This window comes from Aphis gossypii, chromosome 1, assembly GCF_020184175.1.
Source record: "Aphis gossypii isolate Hap1 chromosome 1, ASM2018417v2, whole genome shotgun sequence".
NCBI classification, from domain to species: domain Eukaryota; kingdom Metazoa; phylum Arthropoda; class Insecta; order Hemiptera; family Aphididae; genus Aphis; species Aphis gossypii.
In genome coordinates this window covers 87,859,486-87,873,421 of record NC_065530.1, presented here as the reverse complement: position 1 = coordinate 87,873,421, position 13,936 = coordinate 87,859,486, and the positions used below count along the sequence as shown (strand labels likewise).

Here is a 13,936-nt window from a genome sequence, read left to right as displayed (position 1 = left end):
GTGGATTATTTCAAAATAACAAAAATTACGGTATTACGAATTGATAGATTTTAGAGGATTGTAAACTTTTTTTTTTATATTTTATATACATTGCTATTTTTATTTTTACCGTTTTTAAAAAATATACATATAAATAATATTGTTTAAACAAAAATTGTATTAGTCGCTCTGCTATATAGAAAGTGTCCCAACTAAATTTGAATTTAATACTGTGCATACGAAAAAAGATTCTGAGTTGGATCTGCCAAGTTCTAATCTATATTCCCGAGCATAATTTATTATAATATATTATATAATATTACTATTAAAGTAATTCATTTTTCTATTAGTTATAATTTTACAAAGAAGGTTAAAATAATTTTTCCCCAAAACAAATTACATAATATTTCATATAATATAACTAGCTGTTATCAACTTATAAGTTATATATTAAGTAATAAGTTAAATAATAATTTTATCATACATAAATCGAATAAAACTAAAAAAATGTCCACAGTTTTAATGCCTATTCATGCACAAAAATTGGTCAAAATATTGTTAAAACAATAGTACCTATTTATATTTATAAAAAATTGTAAGCTTCTGTAGTTATTACTTAGGTATTAGTTTTCAAATTATATAAAAAAAATTAAAACTTTGATTAACAATTTACATTCATTCCTATTTTCTTTTCGGTTTTTTCAATTATTTTGAAAAAATGTTTAATACCCCTCAAAAATAAAAACAAAAAATTCAACTAGATGCCATTTTTCAGCTCAAATCATACCTACACAAAGTTTAAAATTGAAGCATTTTAAGCATTCCAAAAGGTTATGATAGACAATAAAAAAAATAACAGCCACACATCTCATAGAACTAATACATAATTCATCTCACCATTTAGAATCTAAAAAGAAAAATCTTTAAACATAATGATAGGTATATTTTTTTCTTTTTTCCCTTTTGTTTTGTAAACCACAATATCTACTGTCTTGCTTATATACAAAATATCTCAAAGGTCTCAGTCCGTAGATTCTAAAATAAAATAAAATAAATATGTATATAATAATATATGTATATTGTATTATAAAAATAAGAATATTTAATGATCTTTTTTTTTGGAAAGGCATAAATGTTTTGTTTCACACGAGCGTCTAAATCTTAAATACGGCCTTTTCAATGCACATAAATTGAAGGCACACATCTGCAATGGCATAAAATTAGCGGGTTACACAGCTGAACGATTCAAAATACTCACGTTACAGGCCATATGGCATAAAGTGGCGTTGTTAGCCACATACGGTTATAACAATAATAAATACGTATTATTTAATACACAATACATCATTTTATTATATTAAATTAAATTAAAATGTGATTCAACCGAATTATAATCTTTTAACACAAATTCACGTAAACTGCATAAACGTCTAATTTGTTACTGCATAATGCATATATTAATGTCTGGATCTTATAATCTTAAAATTAATAAAAATTATGTACTATAAATAGTGCATACACATACTTACCATGTGGCGGTGTGTTGCTAGTACAATTTATAGGTATACACTATATTTTGTGCACAAAACTTATAAATATTTAAATACTTAAAGCATGCAAATATTTCCATCGCAACGCTTGAACAATAAGTTGATTTTTTTTTTATTACGTTTCCATACAATTAAATTGTTATCATTTTATCAATATCCACCTTCTATATACACTGTGTTTATCGCAAAATTTTAACTAGTGTCAGAAAACTATTCATGAATAATAATTTATCTACTTTTCAAGAGTTTCTGAATAAAAGGATTTTATTTTCGTTTTACATAATTTTACATATTTTGAATAATTTTTAATGGGTGCGTTTGTTATTGAATAGGAATTTGTATTTTACATAATAATTTAAAATTTAATAAATTTCTTTTCAAATAAATGTTCATCTTAAAACATGTTATACCGACTTGTAACAATGCAATTTTATAATTTATTTGTGAGAAAAATTTATTAAAACTTGGTTCCTTTTACATACAATCAGACAAATAATATATTCATTAAAAAATTAATGAGAAATTAAGAAATATATTTGTTGTTTTCGTCTTAAATAACACATAACATAACAAATGTTGAATAGTTCATTTTACTCTGTTATTTTTGGTGTTAGAGTGAATTTACCTATTATTATATGTAATGGGAATAATATTACCATGGCCTCTCGTAGGTGATGTATTAATTTTGAAAAAATTTCTAATAATTTTAAAATTTTAACCTAACTCTTTATGGAGTTAACACACGTAGTACGATGCAACGTACTCTTGACGGAAATGTGTACAATATACATATGTTGTATGTACTTAAAAAATTCGCTTCACCTTGATGTTGAGCGTTTTCTTAGACGATACAAATTTATTCTAAAACTAAACCATAGAATAATTTTTTTACACGTAAAGCAATGCATTTTGTACACACAATATTGATAAATTGTATGTTTAAAAAAATTATAAGACCGGTGCAATACTCATTGTATGTATACTCGGGTATGTAATCATTTGGCTATACAACATGTCATATTACCTAATATTAAAATATATAATTCTACTTAATTATTATAACATGACGGGTCCCCACACACATATTATGCGTAGATAAGATGTGGTTTTATATAGAGCTTATAGGTATGCGTCTCGTTGATGTTTCCCTATTGACCATCACGATAATGTATAAGTGTACAGCAAGTAAAGCAGGTTTGCAGTCAGGTGGGTATCTACAGGGTGATTCACCGAGTATGTTAATCCCCGTTTTATTGTTTTCATATCGTATTTAAGTTTGGCATTTGAATAAATGCATATAAATTAAAACGCGAGTGGTTTTTGCCGAATTACTTTGTATACTCTGCACGTTTGGACAAACCACTTAAATTACAATACATGATACCACTCGTTATCAATCTTAATTCCTTCGTGTAGAAGTCTATTGTTGTTATACCAATGTATATTATGTATATGTACTTGCGAGTTGCGTTTAATACGTAGCTGTAGCTGATTGCGACAGAAAAAGAAAGAGCTTAACATTCTGTCAGAATATTATGGCGGACGACCATCGGCCACGATTTAATATTCAAGGACATTCCAGGAATAGCACTACGGTGGTACTTTATTTAAATGATTATTCCTCGGTAAATCTATTACTTCAAAGTCCAAACGTCGTATAGGTAGTGTATATAAGATTGAATTGATTAAGCAAACCCGTGGAATGTATCTTTTAAATCAGAATGTACTGTAGTATTATGCATTGGTTAAATGGCATTCGTTTCGTGTGTTATTTAATAACAGGAATTATTTACAAATTTGTACAGCTATTATATAATAGGTTGATAGGTCATAAAATTAGGTTAATACAAACGTTATCGTATTTGACAACAACTGAAATCCATAAAATATTTATTCAAAATGTTAAATGATGCACTAATATTTTAACAGAAAAAATTCAAATATTTTAGATGAAATTCTGACCAAACCAAACCAAACTAAACCAATATAATTTTATTACCGAGTTCAATAAACATAAAATATTATATACAATATGCATACTCGATTAATAAAACAGTTAAAACTACCTATTATAGTTAAGAGTTTATGTATTAGTATATTTGACCGATTGATATAAACATTGTCACAGTAATATATTATTAAGTATGTCTTTATTTGTTTCAGGTGATGAAGACTAATTTCTCTTGTGCGTATTTATGTATCCAGTTTCAAACTATCTAGTTTCCAATGGTTACAATTGTACTTTAGAGGTCAGTCTATATTTTTTTATTACACTGCTGTATTATTTTTAAATTACATATAATTTATTATACATATTATAAATTTAATTTAATTTGTATATAACTGTTAAATAAACCGACAATACTATTATATTAATTCCTTTTATTACTTTATCAATGGTTTGATCTGGCATTCGATTATCAACGAAATACGAACATAATATACAAACTATACATAATATAAACATAAGAAAACTCGTACAGTGACGAATTATTGCTATTTACAATTAAAATTGACCTTACGGCTTACGGTAATGTGATTCAACTATATTTTTTTATTACACTTTTTTCCTATAAATAATAAAGAATATCTAATGGTTTGAACTAGTTTTTGACGTGACGTCTCTGTGTGCCGACAACCGGTTTGAAATGATAATTAAAAATAGAAAAAAATCGCATTACTAATCGGGATAGAAAAAAATGTGATCTTCGTTATTTTCTAAATTTCTCCAATTTTTCCTAAGCTAGCATTTTTTTGTAATTAATTTACTTTACTAAAATATTGTCTCCAGGATACGATGTACGTATTATTATATTATAGTCCCGCGCACGTCAATTTGTCGAAGAATAGTGAAATCATCGTTCACGAAGATAATAGATTATAACTATCGATGTTTTATCTTTTAGCGATCTTGATTGAATGTGCGTGGTTCATGTATATAATATTTTGAAATAACAATGAAATTGTTTATCTTTTCGCGGGTAATATTTGACTACATTAAACAAACAATTGATGAATTAAAATTTTTAAAAATTGTATTTACGTGTACAACTTTTGCAGTGTTAAGAGAATGTCAACACATTATTTGTTTTCTTTCTCTAACTCCCGACACGCAACATGGTAAATTCGCATTTAGCAGAATCAACCATATATGTATTTAAATTGAGTATCTAAGTGACTATTGTTCAATTATAAAACTTAAAGTTACGTATCAACGTATCTACGTTTGTACATTAGCTAATTTGTATGCAAGAAATATTCATACAAATATTGCAATTTAAATTAATTATAATGTATTGTAGAAAAACTGTAATATCAGAGGTAAATATTCTAACGTACAAACACAAATAATATTCTCATATTTAAATTTGATGATAGGTTAATATTTATTATTACATTAAAACTATAATAACATAAATTTGGCTCTACAGAACAAGAATTTGCTATGTTGCACGTTGCACGTTGGTCAGAGAGAGTAAAAAAACAGTGCGCTGACATCATCTTAAAATATATTATAGAGAAAGACTAACTTGTATTAACCTAGGCATAGTTAATTAGTGGGAATCGAGAAAAATGTACCGTTGTTCTGTTCGGCATATTTGACAAGATAAAAAACCTTAAAACCGTTGGATATAAGATAAAATTAAAAAAAATATATTCGGACACTATAATGACATTGCATTGTTAAAACTAGATTTACTTTAATGGTATGTATATAAAAAAACTAGGCACTGTGTAGGTGTGTGTGAGTGTATATATATATATATATATATATTATACTGCAGTAAATAGTGGTCACGAATATTTCTATTACGATTTCGTGCTTATAATGCGTATGTGTATGTGTTTATATAGTGAAACCTCCGTAATATTATGGCGAACATCGACCAACTCAAAAAGAATGTCCATTATCAAGAGTTTTACGTTATTTGGAGCTAGAAGTTTCATTGTTTGTTTATAGGCGTGTTATACTATTGCGTGTACATAGTATAATATACCTACGAAAGTATAAAAGCATTGGTCATTTACTACATAATATAATATTGTATTATGTGTATTATACAATTCATATTATAATGATAAAAAATCTTAACCTATGCCTGTAATATAGAACACAGAAAATTTTCTATTAAAAGAAATTCGTTTAATACAATTAATCAATAATAACATTAAATTTTATTCATAATACCTATTATATGCAATTATTAATTAATAATAAATAATAATATAATACTCCAACTAATATTAAAATAGACACTTAAAAACATATACATAATTTGAAAGCACACAGCTGTTATAATAAAGAGTTGTAGTAATTGAAATTTATAACGTATGTACTATGCAGTAATGTAGATAAAGTAAAAAAAAGAATACGAATAGCTATAATAAACTGAATTATGGCAATAGTTATTAAATACATTCTCCATTTTAATTTAAGAGATGATTAATAATTATGATTAAACTACTATTAGGAGGTTCCCTCTAAGTTATTCTACTACTACTCCTACTTTAAATAATGAGATAATGTTACCTACCTTGGATATATATATATATATATTTATCTATAACATATTGATTGACTCGAGTATTATATTGTTCAAATTTCGCGTTTATTATGTTTCCAAACATATATAATAAAAAACATTACAAATGAAATGTTGAAATTCTTATTTGTTCGTGTTCGATGTCAAGGAGAAATACTCTTGTTTTGTGTCCATACCTATATAATATATATATATATATCATTCGGACCGTGGTAAATGGAGAGCGGCATATCTCATGTACCTACCTATATAAGTATATATATTGTATGATAACATTGTTTGGACCATCACGGCATCACTAAGTGTATGCAAGAAACCATAAATTAAACAATAGAACGCGAAATTGGCGTACGACTTGAAGGACTAGTGCACCCGTTTACGAACGCAAGTAGGAGCAGAAAAAATTAGAGCACAGCTGTATAATATGATTGAAGGGCACCCTTTTATAGGGAAAACAGACGCGAATAAACGACCGTAGTACTTAAATAATATTTTTGTTTATTGTTATAGTTATTTGTGATAATTATTATTTTTTAGAGAAAATAAATTGTGCGAAAAAAGCGTAGGTATACCTATATAGTTAGGCCCAATATGGATGACCGGTTTTGAAATCTTCTTCTCGTGCTGCGCACGTGTTTCGCCATCCGTTCGGCAAATTTACGCGATTCATACGATTTGTCGTATTCGGGATATAATAATATTGATGTGTCATGGTAGCACAATTGGATTATTTCCACTCGGCTCCATCACAAATATTGCTAATATTAAACGCGGTACGTACCTATTACTTATTAGGTAGATAGGAGCTGACGTTTACCTATGTTATGAATATAAAAACATTTTACCGTATACGTACCTTACTGTTGAGGTTGCAAAAAAAAACAACAAAATTACCTCATGGGCACTTATTTATAAATTATTATAATACGACGGTGAAATATAATACAATACTCGTGTTCGGCATTATATTCATATTATAATATTTATTTTGTTCGGTGGTCTTCACAGTTTTTTTGGTGCATTATATATATTATCATTATATTTGTTGTTGCTAGATTTGGCTTATTTTTTAACCTAACCCTATCGATAACTATTGTTGTTATGTTGTAATTTTATATTGTACTTACCTACCATGCAGCACACCGCTATAATAATATGTATATTATCCGTAAAAAAGAAAATGATTTATAAAATCTTATTGTAAAGGTTTAATGCCGTTCGCTATAATTTTATATTCATGCCTAAATAAAAGAAATAGATTTTGAGAACGATAAAATTACAAAGTCGTGTTATTGGCATGATTAATATATTTTTTCATTCGTTATCAAATCAAATCACGTTCGATTTTCTTAAAATACGTAGACTTTTTTTACAAATCCGTGAGTGAGAGTGTCTTAATAATATATTATACGATGCAAAAATTTCCAACTTTATATACCTAGGTATGTGACAGTGTTGTCTTATATGATAATATATCGAACACGTTTTTACAGAAATTTACTAAAAAAAAAAAAAAACTTAAACAAAATGATGTAAAAATTAATTAGATGATTGCTGATTATTAACCAGCGATAAGATGCTGGTTTTATTCAATTTGTATTGCTACTTTCTTTAATTAAATTCTGAAATAGATGATGTAAAATTAAAAATATTATTAATTTATAGCATTTACATCAGATTGGTTGATTAAGGTGAAGTACGACACTAATTTATTTAATGGAATAATAAATGTAAAGATATATTTGAATATTATGCCGACTTCAAAATGTATAACTTGATATTTATCCAATTGTATATATATTCCACGTACCTACATTATTAATTATATTATCATCCAGTGTTCTTAACAAAAACTGTATAAATAAAAAAATAAATAAAATAGAAATTCATGTTTTAAAAACTTGCTTTCCTCGAATATAAATTAGGTAGTAATTACATTTAATCTGTAGGTGGAAAATCAATTTTTTAGATATTATTTTTCAAAGTTAGTGATATTCTAGAACCGAGCAAAAAATTACAAGATAATTAACTTGTGTTAATGATTCGTACACGGGAAAATAATAAATTTTATTATTCAATAATTATACCTATAATATAATTTCTACGTATAAATATTAAATATAGTGTATAGTTAACCTATACAGCATAATAATATTGTGTGTGATAAGTATACTTTAAATGACATATTTTTTTTTATACTTGCGTGGTATGGTATACTAACAAAACATATTTTTTTAAAAATACACACACGGAAGAATTTGAGTCAAAAATACCTCTCGTCTGACTGATTTTTCGACAAGCTATTTGTATACCTACACACAATTTACACTGTTACTCACACTCGTACGGCATATATCGTACATTCATACATAGATATGTACATGGATAATAGTATAATATGTTGGATAAAGTCACGAGAAGTTTTTGTTCGGTACGCTATGATATTATATCACGATAACATCGCCATATCGTAGAGAAACTTTTGGATCATTAATAACATAACGTATATTTTTTCCCGGAATAACACAATATAATAATATTATCGACATAGACATATAATATTATATAAATGCAACTATGTATATAATGAAAACGTGTTTGCATATATGATATACGACGAGTGTTCAAATTCAATAAAAGTAAAATCTACATAGCTAAGTTGTGAACTGATGGAAGGGGGTATATTGAGTTTTGATCAAAATTTCACCGAATAGTAAAATCAAAAATGTTTGAATAAACAAATAGAGCGTGTGCAAAAATAGATCTTACAGTTTTCCCGTTTTTGTACTTAAGATTGAAAATTTACCTCGCGGCAATATCTTCGAGTTCTCCAGTCTCTTGGCTTTTCTTTGACGAATAAAAGGGTTGGAGCTACAAGCCCTGATTAGTATTTTTGAGGGCCCTCTTATTAGAATGATGTAGATTTCCATCAAAGATCCATCATTTTGTATGAATTAATCTATTTGTACTGTATATGATCATAAATTATTAATTTGTTAAACTTATATTACTTACTTGTACGCTTTGTTATTGAATAATTGTTTATATATATAATATAAACAATCATAAGTTAAAGCATCTCGTATTTTTTAAAACAAATTTATAAATATTATAATAATATTAACATACGATGTACATTGTGTGCGTGTCACGATACGAATAACCAACCGAAATATCGGTTTTTTGGCGCAACGAAAATATAATTTGTGACTATTCTCTTTTGATTTACATTTGTGTAGCTTTCAATAGTATCGCGATACAATACTATTACTTTGATAATCATTTAACGAGTGACCGAGTGAGAATCACAATCGATAGTATAATATTATGCATAACAGCAGCAGGCGTGTGTGTACATTTAAGAGGCGTGCGTGTTATTGCGCCATCGCCGTTGTCTGTCGTAGACCCGTTTATGCATTTTTCTTTTCAAATTTACAACTTAAACTGTACTACTCGTACTATAACATTGAAGGGCGGCCAATGTCAGGATAATGATGGTAATAATAATATGATGGCCGCGACGAGGAGGACGATAGAGATGAAACTAAAAATTCTACTCATTCATTACAGTGGTCGATAGAACGCTGTACAGCCGGTATTACTACCCGAAAAATCCACTCTCTCTTTCACCCGGTAATCATGAACTTGAAAAAGAAAGTGCGTGTAGATAGATCGCGCCCCAGAGGCTAGCGTTGCTGCCGCGGCGCCCAAAGGCATTTTGGGTATTTCACTTCGGTTCGACCGTTCGTCACGTAGGTATACCTACCGCTACCACAGCGGTGTACTTTTAAATATATTTATATTTTAAACATGTGTGTATTGCATATCGCACGCACATTAATTATATGACTTGTGTATAATATTTCAAGTACTCAGATTTTCACGACTCGCGATATGGTAAATAAATAATGATCCCACCAACGATCCGCGTTTAATGGTTATATTTTATGGTTCGGATGTTGAAGCTATCTATATAGTATTCTAAAAGATTGAAAAAAAAACATTAAAAGTTTTTTTTTTTTAATAATAATTTATAAGAACCAATTATATTATCTACGCTGACTTTTAGATTATAAATCATATAATAATAATACGTATATACATTGTAGAAATAAATTATTAATAAATATTTTAAGATTCGATTTTTTTAGTTACGTTTACGTATCATATACTTCGAGCTAAAATATAAAATAATGTTGTTTTTTCTATTTAAACCTTTAGATACTTCTACATAAAATTACTTTGATAAAAACAATATTTTTTAATAATGATATCCAGTATACATATTGGTTTAATTTTTTTTGATGTTTCCAAGTTTTCAATCTATAAAATCGATGAAAACCACCTGAAAAATGCATAATGTATATACTATATATCAATAAAAAAATAAATGACTATAACATCAAGACTTTTTTAATTTACAAATCATATAGGTACTAATTGCTTAGCGCGTAACACATCATTAGTTTTATAAAATGGTCCATCAAAATATAAGTAGGTATTGAATATTATCTTTATTTTTGAATAGGTACTGTATGTGTGGTTGATTTGCCGTATTTAATAAATAAAATAAAATTTCACTTGAATGTTCACGACCATCACATATTATGTGTGGATTATACCTATATTGCACAGTGTATAGAATATAGAAGGAACGACTGCAGATTAAAAGTTTTTGAAATTTCTTGATATAACGGAAAAACGGGTTTTGAGCGTTTTAACACATCTGCAGCATGAACTGAACCGCGGGCACTATGGTATATAGGTATATTTTATTGATGTATGGTAGCCCGTGGGCCCCGCGGTTGTGGACCTTTCGCTTTCTATCGGTTTTGGCACCGTAGGTGCATGTGTACGTTTAATCGGAGAGATTTATAATAATTATATTAACCGTTCACGCCGCTTTGTTTACAGCGGTCTATTATGTGAATTTACCGATACATGTGAAGATTTTAATGACTTTGAAAATCGAGACGGATTAACGGTTTGTCTTAACACACGCTTAGAATGATTATCTTTTCGATTTATATACGCTGTAGCAAGTAAAGCAAACGCCGAAATGCGCAGTCTTGGCTGGATATAATTCAATTCAAACACCTGTGCGATGCGATATGTACACGCTTTTTAAACGACGAAAATTATTATGAACAATTAATCACACGAAAATACGTTAATGTAATGTTCCCTTATATTTTGGAATATACTGTTATAAGATTGCATATTATAAGTTATAGTAATTTACGACTGAGAAGATTGATTTGTTTTTTCAGTTACATCAATTTCAGTTATATACATATACAGTGTGATACCTCTATAATATATCAACTATAGTGTATAAATACGCTCTTTCGTAGTATAACATTTCAAGTAGGTACTTAATTGAAAACAATTATAACAATTATTAATTATTATAATAGTTAAAAATTATGAAATATATAATTAAATGATACTTATACTTTAAAAATATAAAAAAGTTACGTAATTGTTCAACTATGAATTTAATTTTAAGAAAACGAAGTAAAAAACAAAACCTTGGACTTTTTTCACACCTTAAAACGATAAACAACAAAACAATAATATTACACAACACAAAATATTTAAAATAGGTACATATAATGATAAGTTGTAATTATTTTTGTGAAAACAGTATTAAAATAAAATAGTAACAATTAAAAACAAAAGCGAAATTGTTTTAACAAAGTTAAAACGCGAAGACTGATGTAAACACTAATAGAAATTATTCAAAACAAATGAATGTTATAATATATAGAAAGTCATGATTGTTCGAACTGTTCACAAGTCCGGTGAAGTACACGTTTATTTTCTACAAAACAATTTTTTAAAACGTCATTATTTTAGAATTATTACTTAGATATTGTCTTGAGTTTCAAGAATAAATAATATAATTATAAAAGTATTAATTGACGAAGAATTTATTAGGTATTATTAAAAGATAATTCATTTATTTTAAATCAAATCCTTGTCAGCCATGGCTGTTGTTTCGCATAAAATTTCAAATTTTTCATTTTCGCCTATTGAAACCAATTTTCATAAGAACAAGCATAAAATATAATTTATTATTATAAAAATATACACACTTTTTAACATTCCATGTTACTATAAAATTCTTTATATTGAATAGGTATATTTTTTATTTGTTAGTTTGTTACACTCACATTTCTAACTAGAAAACCTAAATTATTTTAAATACTAAACCTAACCTAACCGATCTCACCTATTCCACAGGTATAGATTATTATTTACAAGTAAATTAAACACATGTATATTATACAATTATATACAAAAAATAATAATAATGGTTAGCTTATGACACGCATCGTCCGATTAGAAATCACTCGATAAACATTCTAGAGGGTCATTCACAATGGACATTTATGATAATATATATTTAATTTAATTTACTAGTAATATGACTATAGACATAAGTTAATCCGTAGGTAAACAATAAAATTTTAAATTTTAAGAAAATATGATCTTAATATTTAAGATACTTAAAATATAAGTTTCTCAACTATAATCATTCATAAATATAGATGGCAATTGTTTACAGTGACGTGGCAATGTGGCATCATAAGGTCCAAATAGGCCCAAAATTAAAAAGATAGATTGATGTTTGCATTATAATTTTTTTTATATATATATATACTTTAATTCATATGGTATAGTAATTATTATAAAAAGTATAAATTACAGTAATGTTTAACGATAAAAGTATAAAATAAATATTTTTATTTGTCTCTATAGACAATATCATTGGCCATACCACTGGTTCTTTATAATAGAGAGTCGCGCATAGACAAAATTACATACTTGTAAAGCGTGTATAGTATAATGCAGGCAAAACACGAAATATATTAATCGTTGCGTTCTATAAAAGAACTTGACTTTAATTTGGAAAATGTTTTACTGGTCCATACGTAAACATATCGATAATGATATCGTGTCGGAAAAGTGTTTTGAAATCAATTGGTTATGCCACGATATTCATGAGTCATGAAACACACGCATTGTGCGCTCTATATAAAACGTATATAATATTATTATTATAAATAATGATCATGATAAAAGTCCATTAGTCGAGAGTTTATTTGATTCGACTCTCGTTTATTAATAATGACTACCGTTTTGTACCTATATACTACACATTATGCTTATTCAAATAATAAAATATACTTGGGCATGAAATAATCTCTGGGAAATGTGTACAATATATACTATGTACGAAGAAAGTTATATTGAAAGAATCGTTATTCTATTGTGTATCGATTACATATGCGTAATTGCGTGCGTATATGCACTTTGATTCATCCGAGGCGACTAATGATACACTCTCTCAATACGCACACAATAATAATTATATTATGTGTCCGCCAGTTACTCTAACCTTACTGGTTATATTGTCCACGTTTCCTGACAAATGGTACCGTGATATAATTAACAACCACGGTGTCATGGTAAATGCGATTAGTCTTGCAACCGCACAAATGTAGGTACACACATAAGAGTGTATATGAAGAAAAATTAAATCCACTGTACTTAATATAAATTTCATTGTATAAGAGTTTAATGATGTGATAATCAAAGGTCTTTAAACTATTTAAAATATAAGTCGACAGAAATATACGCGCACATATACAAAGTGATATTTTTAACGTAATAAGACGCTCATTATTTCAGAAAGTATTAACTTTAAAAAAAATTTTCCTTCGTGTATGTTCAAGTTATTAAAAAAACAATATTTTTGAAAAAAACTTTATTTTTTAATTTTTTTTTTTTTAAGTTAGTTACTCTTTTAAATGGAAAAATACATTTTTAATTTCATAGGAAGAATACTATGAGAAG

General features: G+C 27.4%; 1 protein-coding gene across 1 annotated transcript in view; it reads left to right on the top strand.

Moving 5' to 3' along the window:
* LOC114133002 (serine-rich adhesin for platelets) overlaps positions 1-13,936 on the top strand; it is an 82,708-nt gene that overhangs the window by 28,940 nt on the left and 39,832 nt on the right. Inside the window, exon 2 of the mRNA XM_027998621.2 lies at positions 3,693-3,778. The gene's annotated coding sequence lies outside the window, so the exon portion shown is untranslated. The remainder of the gene's footprint in view (positions 1-3,692; positions 3,779-13,936) is intronic.